The sequence below is a fragment of the Castor canadensis genome, chromosome 14, assembly GCF_047511655.1.
Source record: "Castor canadensis chromosome 14, mCasCan1.hap1v2, whole genome shotgun sequence".
NCBI classification, from domain to species: Eukaryota; Metazoa; Chordata; class Mammalia; order Rodentia; family Castoridae; genus Castor; species Castor canadensis.
In genome coordinates this window covers 45,773,887-45,786,023 of record NC_133399.1, presented here as the reverse complement: position 1 = coordinate 45,786,023, position 12,137 = coordinate 45,773,887, and positions in this window count along the sequence as shown.

Sequence of the window (12,137 nt, the reverse complement as noted above, 5' to 3'; positions counted from 1 at the left end):
AACCCTGATGACCAGATACCCACATTCCAAACCAACTGTAGCCAGATCATTTTTCTGGAGACCATGTAGATAAAAGAACCTTCTCTTGCTATCTCCCACTGTGTGGAGGTTCAGGCTGCAAGAGAGCCCAGAGTGGATAGACCATATCAAGTGATACTGGGTCAACCCTCAACCGAGATGCTTCTGGAAAATTTACCAAAGGACCTCAAAAGGGACATAGGCCAGGCCAGGGCAGGCAATAGTAGGTCACCTCAATCACTCTGATCCCCCACAGATAACACCAGCGTGTGTGTGTGTGTTTGTGTGTGTAATACTTTTAGTGTCACAGTGTATTAATTTCTTTGCTCTTTCTAATAAATTCTCATACTACACACTATTTCACACTCATTGAGCATATCCACTCTTTAGGCATGCATAAGACTCCTTGAATCAAAATCTGTCTTTAACACTTTGGGAATAGATGGAATGCACCAGGGTGTTCTGTTGCTCAATGACTTCTGGTATTGTTCAACGTGACTATTAAGTAGATAGAAGTTAAGAAATTCATTTACTAGATAACAATTAGGATATCATCACTTTGTGTGTGTGTGTGTGTATGTGTGTGTGTGTGAGAGAGAGAGATATCTTGTTCAATTTGGCATCACTGATTGGTAGAAGGTAGGTTAGTTCCTGAAGTCACTTTGAGGAACAGCCTTGAGTCGCTCTGACTTTATGTGTTCAGTTCCATAAATGAAAGGTGTAGCATTTTGTCTGTGAGAGAATCTTTGTAGAAATGAATGTCCTTCCTGAGTGCTTCATGGTATTCCATAGTTTCTGGTGTTCCTCAAAGCTGGTGTTCACTGGAGAGATGGTAACAATTTCACTGACTGGGGAATATTAAGCATTCCTTGACTACACACTGTGTGTGCCAGTGTATTTCTTGGATCAAAGTGAATTAATTTCTTTGTCAACATGAAGTGCATTCTTGTGGTCACTTTGAAGCTCTTGGCAGCCAGTGTGTGCATTTGCATGTTTTGATGGAGTTAGGAACACAGAAGCCTGGAAACACAACCCCCTGGTTCCCAGTGTACTATGTTTTTCCTCACATAAGGGAATAACCTCCCACATGATGGGAGATGTAGTTCTGGGAGGGAAATTGCCTCATCCAATGTAGAGGGAGTTTTCCTTGCTGATAGAACTGCAAAGGCTTTGAGGTGTTTTTGTACTTACCACCAGAATCACTTCCTGATCTCCAAAATGCGGGTTCCAGATTGGGAGTTCTTTGGAACAGGACAGAAGTGTCATCCCACTTGAACCTTGAACAAGCTGACTAGGAAACCTGAAGGAGAAAAGCGATCCTGAGATCAGAAGATCTTGCCAGGAAACTGCCACACAAGTGGCTGGAGCTGGGAGGGGGCAGGGCCTAGAGGGACTGCTTATGCAGTCTGACCAATCAGAAAAGTCTTGGTGGTGATGTCACAGTGGGCTCACAGCCCCTGGAACTTGAAGAGTCCTGAGGAAGCTCCTGCCTGGCCTGTTGCTATGGCAGCCCAGCCAGCCAAGCAGGAAGAAGCTGGAGGTATGTGCCCCTGTCTTGTGTGGAAGACTTCTCAGTTAAGTGGGGCCTAGGGAAATGGGGCAGGGACAGCAGGAGCACATGGGTGACATTAGCACGACAGGATTGGGGCATTCCATTCTTCACCTGCTAGCCTAAGCTACCATACCCCACGGTTTGGAGTGTCCACAGGCTTTTGTGACCTTTTTGGGCCTGGAACACACCGAGCAGAACAGGCCACCCTGGATCTCACTGTGGTACACAGGTGGCGTTGATTTTAGGGGCTCACCCTGAACAACCGATCTCATGGTGTGCTGCTAGTTTTTTTTCATCTTCTGTGTGCAGAATTCCTTGGACAATCATTTGTAGTGGTGGCTTGGTAGTCATATATTGTTTTAGTTTCTGCTTATTGTGAAAAATGTTTATTGCTCCCTCTATTTAGAATGATAATTTTGCTGGGTAGAGTATCCTAGGGTTGAAGGTATTTCCATTCAGTGCCCAGAATACCTCACTCCATGCCCTCCTTGCTTTTAATGTTTCCATGAAATTTGCTTTGATTTTGATGGGTTTACGTTTATATGTTATTTGCTTTTTTCTCTCTCTTACAGCCTTCAGTATTCTTTCTCTATTTTCTGTGCTTATTGTTTTAATGATAATGTGTTGATGGGAGGTTCTACTGGAGGCTTCCTGTACGTGAATGGGCATAACTTTATCAAGATTTGGGAAATATTCTGTTATTATATTATTGAATATATTATTAATCCCTTTTACTTGGACCTCTTCTCCTTATGCAATGCCCGTGATTCTCAGGTTTAGTCTCTTGATGGAGGAGTCCATGACTTCTTGCCTATTCCTTTCACAGGTCTTGAGTTGTTTGACTAATAGCTCTTCAGTTTTTTCTTTAACTTCTATTTTATCTTTGAGTTCTGAGTTTCTGTCTTCTGCTTTTTCTAGTCTGCTGGAGTGCACTTCCATTGTGTTTTGTGTTTGTTTCATTCTTTTTTCTGAGGTTTTCCATATCAGGAGTCTCTTCCTCTTTAATATTTTCTGTTTTCATCATTAATTCATTTATCTCTCCATAGAGTTCTCTGTTTCACTTTGGTGCTTATTTAGACCAACTATGAGTTCACTTATTATTTCTGTGTCTTCTTGTATTCTTTATTTTTGGGGTCTTGAAATTTCTTTAGTGCATCTTGTACATTTTGGTTGACCATGTCTAGTATTTTCTCCATGAAATTCTCAGTGATTACTTGCAGGATTTCTTCTTTGAGGATGTTTTTAGGGCATTGCTGGGTTCCTTGGTGTTGTTTATCTTTGTTTTGTTGGGGTCAGGAGCTGGGTATCCATTTTATTCATTTTCCTCTGAATCCTGTATTAAATTAATTTTTTGAGGAACATAGTTTCCATCCCTTTTTGTTCTTCCCATTGCTCCACTTGGTACTGTGCAACTATGTTCTTGATAGGTTAGTTGGTGGTTTTAGTCACCTGTTTTCTTTCCACTAATTTAATTTTTGTTTTGTGCCTGTCTTGGTTCTTAGTTAGGTTGGTGTGCTATTTCTGTCCCTGGTCTGGGTGTAATTTAGTAACAACTATTTCACAGGTTCAACACCCAACCAGTAGTTTATATGTTATATAGAAGGCCCCTTGGTGGTAATTATTTGTAAGTAGTGCAAGTTGGGGGGTTAATGTTTTTTTGGCTAGGTATAGCAATTTGGGGAGTTGGATAAGGTGGCAGTAAAAGGGGATGTGGGAAGTGAGGTGGGTGAGTGTGGGAAGCAGTGCAGGCCTGCTGGTTTTTTATGGTCCTTGTGTGTTTGGGTGTATTTCTGTTGTTGTAGTGGAGGGTGCTTGTGCCAGGGATTGCAAGGGTTTGGGGATGTGTAATGTTGGTATAGTAGGTTGATCAGTTGGGGATGAGTGTGTAGGATGGAAGGGTAGTCTGGTGACAGGCTGGGAGAGAATGAGAGGAGAAAGTGAAAGCAGGGGGAGAGAGTGGGTGAGAAGGGGCAGAATTAGTTCTTGGGAAGGAAAACAATGGATTTTAGCATAGGAGAAGGAGGGAGAGTGAAGGGGATGAGAGTGGGGATGAGAAGATGATGATGGTACAGTTGATAGTATAGAAAAAAGAGACAATAGGAATAGAAATAAAGATAGAGTACACACAATAACAAAACAAACAAAAAACAAAAAACGTGGCAAAATAAACAACAACAACAAAAACACCAGGTTTGGGAACAATAGAATTTCAGTTTTAGTTTAAGGTTCTGGAGTTATTCCTCCAGCATCCGGTCCTCTTATCGTCATATAAGCAGAAGCTCTGACATGGTCTCACTAGGTGATTCTCTTGTGGCTAGTGTTTTGTTTTTCTGTATACCAGTTAAATTGAGATCGTGATCATGCAGGGTGGTCAGAACTATTGATTTCCCCAGCTGATAGCTGTTACCCTTTGGCTGCAGCTGTTGCTCAGCTCCTCCCCCAGCAGGGTGGGGCAGTTCAGTTTTGAATGTGGTCTCTAGGTCAGGATATCAGCTCTGCAATCCACTACTTGCCCTGCTTTGGAGATGGCTTTTCACTGTGTTTGTGTACTGGGATTTCCATGCTGGGGGCTTATTTATTTGCCCTGCCCCCTTTCTTTGGGGCAGGTTCAATGTTCCATCAGCCCCCTCTGCTCCTCATGTGCTATGACATTTCACTGTTTGACTTTCAGTTTGTGGGGCAGTTCAATTTTGGGTGCTGCTCACTGGCTCAGGAGATGATTTCTGTGATCCACTTCCTGCTCTGCTTCGGGGAGTGAGTTCACTCTTTGTTATTCAGTTTTATTAGGTGGGGGTCATTGTGCCCAGGGGCTGTGCTGATTTATGCTCCTGGTAGTGGCTGGGGCAGTTCTGTGTGGTGCGTGGTACTCACCTGTTTTTCTGTCAAATGACTTGCAGGCAGATTTGAAGTTGGTGGTGGTGGCAGCAGTGAGGAATGGCTCCAAATTTTTTCAGTGTAAGGTGGCATGGGGAAGCTTTCCATGGACTAGGGGTTCAGAGTATTGATGGTTTGATTCTGGTTGGTGCTTTATTTATGCTTGAAGAAGGAAAGAGAAGAGAAGGAAAGAAAAAATGAAAAGAGGATAGAAAAAAATCGCTATGGGAAAGGAGGGTTTCCCTGGGGCTGGACCTACCTTTCTGGCTGTGCAGCAGGTTACAGCTGTTAGATACAATTAAAGGCTGACTTGTGGATCAGTCTTTGAAATTTTTCCTGCAATGAGTAGATAGCAGTTGTTATTTTGGCTAGAACCAGTCAGAGTAATCCAGGTTTGGAGACACAGAGGTTAGGCTTTCTGCTTCCATAACCTATTCACTATCTTGGATCTCCTTAGGTCCTCTTTCAAAATGTACACTACAGTGCATGCCATGCTATGGGGACTAAGCCTTTCAAACATTAAATTTTAGGGGACATTCAGCATCCAAATCATAGGAAGTGCTACACAGTTATAAAAAAATGCCTGTAATCCTAACTATTCAGGAGGCAGAGATCAGGAGGATTGTAGTTTGAAGTCAGCCCAGGCAAATAATTCTTGAGACCCTATTTCAGAAGGAAAAAACCACATAAAGTGTCTGCTAGGGTGGATCAAGTGGTAGAGCTCTTGCCGAGCAAATAGTATTCTAGATTGACTGAGTCTGGACAGACCATCCAAGATCTCAGATTATAGGAACACAGGTAAAAATTAATGGGATAATGCCTCATGGTCACTTGGTAAAATTTGATCCTATACTTATTTCTGGCAACTAGAGTAACCAAATCACAAAGTAAATTGCTGAAACAATTTTATCAAAAGCTTTTGAAAACATGTAAGCCTGCAGGTGCTGACAAAATGAAATGACAAATTATTGCATAGCTTGAATCATGCCACATTAATGTCAAAGAGATTCAGAAAGATAAAAATGGACTTAAGATGAGCAACCAGAGAAACTGAACATAAGGTCAAAGCTAATAAATAGATAAATTTAAAAATATATATTAATAAATCAAGTGCATGTGACACAAGTTTGGTTATTAAACCAAGAAAGTATTGAAAATTGTATACTAATGTAATAAAATCAGGAGCACACCAAACACAAAATTAAAAGTATATAAGTTAATGAGTCATCAATTTCAAATATCTATTTTCCTTACATCCTGAGGCTCTATCTCCACCTGACATCTTGGCTGAGAACTTATACTAGGATTAGTTTATCAGATGATGTTTCAAGAAACCCAACAGTGGACACTGATTATAAGTGATGACCAGTTGGAATGAACAACACTGTATGATAGAATGTAAAATCAATAGGTAACTTCAGATACAATTAAGGATGGACATAGAGAAACAATATGAAGAAATTAGTTTCAGTTATGGTACTTGAATGGTTTACCCACTGGATTGAAGTGACATTAAAAGTAAACAGTAAATCTAACCCAGTCTTCTATAAAATGCTACAAAGTTCAAATAAAATATTATATGCCAAACTTATAGACACATTCCCTTTATAAAACTAGAAACTATTATTTATATGTTGCCTGGAAGAATCATCAAATATAATATCTTATTATTAGTAAGATGTCCTTATTAATAATTTATTGAACAAACTGAGAGCTTACTATATTATTCATAAACCCAAGTTCAAGATCAATGGAGCAGTTACTTCTTAAGAGTGCATTGAAGAATTTTGTTGTCAATCAACTAGATTCATAGCCACTTGACAGTCTCTGAAAGTCAGCAGGAGGCAAAGGCTACTTGGTAATTGCTGAAGAGAGGTAAGAAAAAAATTTATTCCAGGCCCAATTTATTGACGCTTTTTTTTATCAAAGTGTACTCACAACCATGGTGAACATAAACTTATCAACAAACTACTGGAGTGGAGGCTCAAGTTCATCTTAGATCCTCAAATTGTTTCCTCCACAAATTTAGCTGTGCTTACACTTTGCTAAATGGAAAAGTTTCTAATTATTTTGAGCACAGAATTTATATGTGATTTCTCTTAATTTGTTTGCTTAGAAAGGTTAGTGACTAGAAGCTTGAGAAAAGATGGAAGTCAGTACAAAAAGAAAGGCATATTTACCACAGAAATAAATACACTGATCCTAAATGTTAGAGCCTTTCAAAATTTCTGATACTAATATTATCTATCATTCTATGCAGAGAGAATCAGGATGAGTAACTCATTTTATTGACAAACTTTCAGATAGCAAACTCTTTCTTTTTATTGGCAATATTGCCTAAGGCAGCAATATAGTTTCACTTTTAAAATCTCTGAATAACTATGAACCAGAATTCTCACATTTACTTCTTTGATCTTCAAAATTGACTGAAGTTGAAAGGTCAATATAGCACACTGAATATATTAAATAAAAGTATATAATTATTCTTATATTGGCAAGATTGGGGAATTTTTGGCTGAGTCAAGTTTCAGCATTTATTATTTACACCATTTGAGTTTGAGTTATATGCATGTTTTGCTTAGTTAAATGATTTTGTACATTCTTACAGACTTTGCTTATTTATCTATTCATGTAATGCAAATGTTGTCCAGTTCATGAAAAGAACATTTAGACTTGGTCTAGTTGCCTTGAATAAAAATAAGTTCAAGATGGGAGATGAAACAATTGAGAAATAAAATATATTTCTCATTATGAATTTTAATCCCTTAGCACAATTTATAGGTCAAAATGTTAGTCTACTAGCTCAGAAAATTGAGAATTGAGATAACACTGCATGCAAGGTGCATAGATATTGCTACTTTTTGATTTCTCATTTACCATTTTACTTCCCACATTTTATACCCTCAGTTCGTGAAAGAGATTGATAACACCAAGGATTATGAAGATGATATCTTCCTCTTCAAATATCCTTTTATTGTTTAAACCTTTATTGCCATTACTTAATTTTACATTATTTATAACAGGATGATTACAAAAGATTTTTAACGTTTTGACTTCCATATTCCTGTTTTACAAGACATTAGTACAGTCTCCAAACAAACCTCAGGAGAGTGCTATAAAATAAGTCTTCCAGAAATAATCACAAAATACGTGTAAAACATGTAAACAGAAAATTATAAATTGCTCATCAAGTCACATTAAAGGAAACAGTAAATAAGAGTTCAATAAAACTTACACATGAGATAATGGCACTGAGATGCCAATTCTGTTGTAGTTAGTTCATAAATTCAGTGTAACTCTAATAAAATATCACACATTTTAGTGGAATACTTGTGAAATAGAGACAGTGTTTAGGTATTCTTCTTTGATAGTTTGGACTGGGAAAAGATTTAATTTTAAGTAGGACTATGAATAAAAATCTTCTTTCATGCTGAGAATATAATTATTTCAGAATACCCTTGTTTTCAAAAGGGCAAAATAAAAATTTGTTCATTTAGCTGATCAAAAGAAAGTGGAATCTAACAGAATTCAACTAATCAGAATCCATGTGGCAAAATATAATTTTCAAAGTTCATTAGCTGATTCAAAAATCCTACCTTACCTGTATCAGTTATCCCAGAACTTGTAATACTGTGCACAGACAAATCTGAGAGCAATTCAGAGTTTTCTGAAGTGGCTCTATACATTCGAGTGAGTCATTAGTTACGTATACGTCTACAAAACCTAAGCATACAGACTGTGAACCAGAGGGTGCATAATCCTGAGCAATTATACTGAGGAGCCCAGTTGTAATACCAAGGGTTAGCTCACTAATTTCCTGCTGCTATCAGTGGTTTTCAGGTTATGCACATGTCCTCCAACATTCTTTCTTCAATGAAACATAAAAAAGGTATAGAATGTTGAAATAGAAAAGTACATTTAATCCACTGTCTGAATTAAACATATATCCTAGATATTATATAAATTCCATTTTCTTATGAAACTTTGAACTATAAATCTGGTCAAGATACATCAAAATATAATCACAGATTTGATTTTATTGCTTCTCCTCACATTTTTTTTCTAATGCTTACACATTAGATTAGGTTCTCTCAGGAATCAACACAATGGCTTCCCTTATGTGAAATCTGACATCAAATACAAGTCTGTCAAAATACAAAGTCGTCATACTGACTGACTCAGAGAAATATATTACTTCAGTGTGAAAATATTCCCAAGGAAAGCAGGGCTGGTGCATGAAGAAGAAAAATTTTGTCTGCAAACAATTTTAGTTGTATGCACATATGAATAATAAAAGAAAAATGAAAAAAAAGAACAAAAAAAGAAATAAAACAAAACAATTTTAGCAATGGCTAATTTAACATAATATGCCAATTACAGATATTGTGCATAAAAATTCTTACTTGAATTGTACAATAAAAAATCCCTAAAAATGAGGATCAGTAACTGATGTGAATAACTTCAAAGAAGAATTATCTTGTGATTTGAACAAATTGAATGAAAGGGAAACCATATTTCATTTAGAAAGGACTCTGTGAATCATAAAGGCCAAGTATTTCCCAAATGTATTCTGAAAAGGGATTTCAAGTCATTTAACAAAAATGGAATATCAAGAAGTTCCAAAGGCCAACAGATGTTTGTAAGGTCAATACACACACACACACACACACACACACACACACACACCGTTGTGGATTAAATTTCCACTTTACTACATGAATAGATTGCTAATAAAGAATAATTAAGAGTGTTTATAAATGCAAATCTGGCCCAATTTTTTCTAATAAGTCACCATTGAATCTTCTTTCTTTTTCTGAGATATTGTGGTTATAAATTAGTTTTATATTTCAAATTCTGGAGATCATAGCCACAATTCACTAATCAGTATTTCTCAAAAGTATCATGGTCTAGTTTTACAGAGAAGGATTTTCAAGACAAGTACCATAGATGACACTGAATGAAAAAAAGTCGCATAACAAGACAGTAGTTTTTCTTAAAATAGCAATTTGCAAGTTTGTCACCAAGTCCCAAATGTATGAAGCTATACTCAAAAATGATTTTGAAATTAATTAAAACAGAAGTTTCCAGATAATTTCCATTCACTTACTGTGCTTTATTTCATTTATCACTGGTTTCATAAAGCTCTATTCACCATAAAAAGAATGGGGAATTAATACAATTCAAAATGATTGCTTTACTTGACACAACACAGAACACAGTTGCATAATTTAAAAGGACATGTGGTTTTAAAACAGTCATTTCATTAGTTGAAGAGTTCACTTTTCTAACCATGTACCTGTAAAGCTTTTGACATGAATCCCTGAATCTTTTTTCAGGAATCACATCACCAGTGGCTATAAGAAATTAACTGTATTTCATGTAAAGTGCCCTTTGGTACAATGTGAGAATCTTTATGTTATGTGCATCGACAATCATAAACATAGAGTGAGATATATATTTACAGAAAAAGATTACTCTTCACTGGATTTATGACAAAATGCCAAGTCCTGATATTTGTAAAGGGTAAGATGATTTTAATGTGGCAATATCTCCAAATATATTGTGAAGACTAATTCTCTAGTCATACAGTAGATATAGTTTAGCTTCCATACATAATAAAAATAACTGCCTGTGGATGATTAAAAACAAATTTTCTCAAGACAGAATTTGGAAAGGAATACACAAAGCCCAGATCCTGTGGAAATATTCTTCTGTAACAGAGCTGGTAACTTTCCAATTTTGCAGAGAATAGATGTTCATTAACTTAACCACCTTAATTCAATAGTGATGAAAGAGCAATGATATTTTACTGAAAGAAAATGCTAAGTCTTTGAAAATCAACCAAAAGATTTTTAATGGCCCACTATTTTCTTCTTTTAATTTCCTATAGATTTTTAGCAAATGAAGTCTCAAAGTAAACTAATGATTTCACAGAATAAAGGAATTCCATCAGTTTTATATCTATATATTATATTCATATGTGTGTGCAATAAAAATATAATTAATCAGTGAAGTAATATCTCCTAGAAAATCATTCCAATTAAATGTGGTAAGCCCTATAGAACACAGCCATTACAATAGTATCAAAGATGCATTGACCAGGATTTGGGGAAATTGGAGGCCTTGTGTACTGTTGGGAATATGAAATAGTGCAAACACTATGGAAAACAATATAGAGGTTCCTCAAAGACCTAAAAACAGAATTCCCATATGATCCTGCAATTCAATTTATGTCTACTTATCAAACAATTGAAATCAGGCTCTTTAAGATAGGTCTTCACTCCTATGGTATTATTCACAATAGCCGAGATATGGGAAACACATACAATTGAATATTATTCAGATGTAAACAAGGAAATCCTGAAATATGTCACCACAGGAGGAAACTCAAGGACATCATTCTAAGAGAAATAAGCCATTCAAATCAGCATAGTGTATGAGTACATTTACATGAGGTATCTAAAAGAGTGACATTCATAGGTGCAGAGAGCAGACTGGTAATGGACAAGTACTAGAGGGGAGAAGGAATTTTGATTTGCTTTTCAAGGAGTATAAAGATTCATTATGAAGGTGAATAGGTTATTCATGGTTGCCATCCAAATTATGCCTATAGTTAACAATATTGAACTGTGTACTTAAAATTTCAAGAGGGCACACCTCAGTTCAATGTTCTTACCACAGTTTTATTTACTTTTTATTATTTTTGTAGTGTGGTATATTGTGATACTTACAAAAGTTCTTATATCATATCATAGTTGAATTTACCCCCTCCACCATTTATTTTATCCTCCTTCCCCCATTCCTGGAATAGTTTCAACAGCTCTCATTTTTCCATTTACATGCCTGTGTATATGGTATTTCCACCCTATTAACCCTCCTACACCCTTTCCTTATCTCACTCCCATTGGTACCAAACCCCAGACAGGACCTGTTCCACCCTCCTGTTCTTTAATTTTGTAAAAAAAGAAACAAAACGACTTTTCATTTGTTTGAGATAGCTGTACGGGCTGTTTCATTGTGACATTTACATGTATGTGTTTTACAACCTGAATTGGTTCATCCCCTGTATTTTTTCTTTCTACTTTAGTCCCCTTTTTATGGTGGTTTCAACAGGTTTAAAAATTCTATGTACATTCTTGTGTAGGAAGTACACACTTCTCTCTCTCTCTCTCCCTCTCTCTCTCTCTCTCTCTCTCTCTCTCTCTCTCTCTCTCTCTCTCTAATTTTTGACCTTCCCCTTAGAGTGACCTGTTTTTCTAATATTGCTTATATTTTTAGGTCTATATTCCACATATGAGAGAAAACATGCAACCTTGGCTTTCTGAATCTGGCTAACTTCACACACAATGAGCCTCTCCATCCCTTTACGTGCAAATGACAAAATTTTATTCTTATTTATGGTTTAATAAAATTCCATTCTATATAAACACCACATTTTCTTTATCCATTCATCAGTGGTATGGCATCTTGGCTATTTCCATAGCTTAGTTATTGTGAATAATGCTGCAATAAACATAGGTGTGTAGGTGACTTTATTGTGACTTGACTTACATTCCTCTAGATATATCCCTAGGAGTGGTTTTGTAAAATCAGGAAGGAGACAAGGGTGTCCACTCTTTCCTCTGCTATTCAACATAATTTTGGAATTCCTAACCAGAGCAATAAGACAGGAAGAAGAAATAAAAGAAATGCA